At 45.5% G+C, this 2,272-nt stretch overlaps 1 pseudogene; it reads left to right on the top strand.

Annotated features, from left to right (window-relative positions):
• Positions 1–824: 824 nt before the first annotated feature.
• On the top strand, positions 825–1,572 carry Rpl15-ps14 (ribosomal protein L15, pseudogene 14; annotated as a pseudogene).
• The last annotated feature ends 700 nt before the right edge of the window (positions 1,573–2,272 follow it).

Here is a 2,272-nt window from a genome sequence, read left to right as displayed (position 1 = left end):
ATCCCAGGCTAATACTCTGTGATTAGAGCCTTTTAACTTAGTCTCCCACTCCCGCTTTGAACTTCTCTGCTTATATTCAACCCACTTCCTTTATTCAAATCAGGACATTCATTGCCAGATTCCACCGAGATTGTATCACTCCTAGTTACCGCCCACTTCTGATCCTACTATAGTATGCACTTTACTTTCCTTAGCGTGGCAAACCAAACTGTTCATTCACGACCTCTGGTTTGTCACCCTGCCTCACTTCTGGTCCCTCCCTACTTACTTTCTGAAGGTCCAAGCATGGACCCATTTGCAGCTTAACGTTATAAGCCAAGCCCATGTGTCTCGGTGCTTCTTATAAGCTGTTTGCTCTGCTCACAGGGCACCTTTCTCTACCTTGAGCATCTTTCTAGACCCATCTGGTTTCTAGTGGTCCTTCAGGTTTTAGGTCAGCATCTCTTGGAAGTTTTCCTGAGGCCTGCAGGATCACAGAACCCTCATGTGTTTCCAAAGTGTTCTGTGTAAAACTTCTTATCAACGTTTATCAAACCTCATCAATGCATGTCCCACCCCATTCCTCCATCAGCGGTTACTTTCTGGGTAACAAGAGAGGTTTTCTTACTCTCATTACCAGCCTCTAGCACAAGCTCTGGCACACAGCAATGCTCATTAAATTGGACAGGAAGTCCCATTATAGCCTAGGCTGGCCTTGGACTTTCAATCCTCCTGCCTCGTAAGTAGCTGGGATTAAAAGCAGGAACCCTTGGGCCCTGCTAAAATGAATTTTAAAAAAGCAATCTTTAGCTTTTCCTCTGGTGGCAGCTATTAGGTGTGCCAAGATGAGTGCATACAAATACATTCGGGATATGTGGAGGGAGAAGCAGTCCGACATGATGCGCTTTCTTCTGAGGGTCCGCTGCTGGCAATACCGCTAGCTCTCTGCGCTGTACAGGGCTCCCCGCCCCACCGGGCCTGATAAAGCTCAAAGGCTGGGATACAAGGCTAAGCAAGATTATGTTATTTACAGGATTCGTGTCCGCCTCGGTGGTCACAAACGTCCCGTTCCTAAGGGTGCAACTTATGGCAAGCCTGTCCATCACCGTGTTAACCAGCTGAAATTTGCCTGAAGCCTTCAGTCTGTTGCCGAGGAGAGAGCTGGGCACCATTGTGGAGCTTTGAGAGTCCTGAATTCCTACTTGGGTTGGTGAAGATTCCACATATAGATGTTTTGAGGTTATCCTCATTGATCCATTCCATAAAGCTATCAAAAGGAATCCTGATACCCAGTGGATCACCAAACCAGTCCACAAGCACAGGGAGATGCGTGGGCTGACATCTGCTGGCCCATAAGAGCCTTGGCCTTGGAAAGGGCCATGAGTTCCACCACACTATTGGTGGATCTCAGGTGCAGCCTGGAGAAGGCGCAATACTCTTCAGCTCCGCTGTTACCGTAATACACGTGATATTTGTGAAATTCATATCCAGTAAACAATGTGGGACAGTAAAAAAAAAGCAATCTTTAAGTTTGTTCTACTCATTTGAATTATTTTTCCAGAATCAGTTTCAACAAAATCTTTCAGAAATATCTATTTCCACCTTAAGTGAACTTAAGACTATCAAATAACTTCTCAAAGTCAAAAGCAGAGACGGACGCAGAGTGAGAGTCTGATTCAGGGTAGATTCGACTGACCGACTATACCATCTTTAAGTGCTCGAGATGCTACAGAGTGATGGCTGTAAAGAAAGCCGTGCACTGAGACTGCAGATAGACCACAGCCACACATGAATGCTAAGCCATGAGACGACAGTGTATCTTTTCCTTTACCCAAGGCTATCCCAAATCAATTCTCAAATAGGTAAGTTATATAATTCTTCAAAAGTACTACGGAAAAGAGGGACTGGAGAGATGGCTCAGCAGTTAAGAGAACCTGTAGCTTTTTCAGAGGATTCTGGTTCACTTTCCAAGCACCTACATGGTGACAAGCAATGGTCAGTAACTCCAGTTCCATGGGATCTGACGTCCTCTTTTGGTTTCTGTAGTCACTAGGTACATAAGTGGTGCACAGACATACACGCAGGTGAAACACCAAATCTGCACATTTTCCTTTACCTTAGCAGTCACCTGGTGTTGTGACCTCTTTCTTATGGCTAAGGAGTGACATCCAGAAAGTTGTGCTTTACCCAAGATCAGGATCATGGCTGAGCCAGAAACTCAAACCTTTCCTTTTCTGACTTCCAGTTGCCTGGGGCAAACTTTTCAGGAGGGATATGGCTTACAGCACCTTTC

The sequence above is a fragment of the Rattus norvegicus genome, chromosome 5 (genome assembly GCF_021556685.1).
Source record: "Rattus norvegicus strain SHRSP/BbbUtx chromosome 5, alternate assembly SHRSP_T2T, whole genome shotgun sequence".
In the NCBI taxonomy this organism is placed as follows: domain Eukaryota; kingdom Metazoa; phylum Chordata; class Mammalia; order Rodentia; family Muridae; genus Rattus; species Rattus norvegicus.
This window is presented reverse-complemented; position numbering and strand designations above follow the sequence as displayed.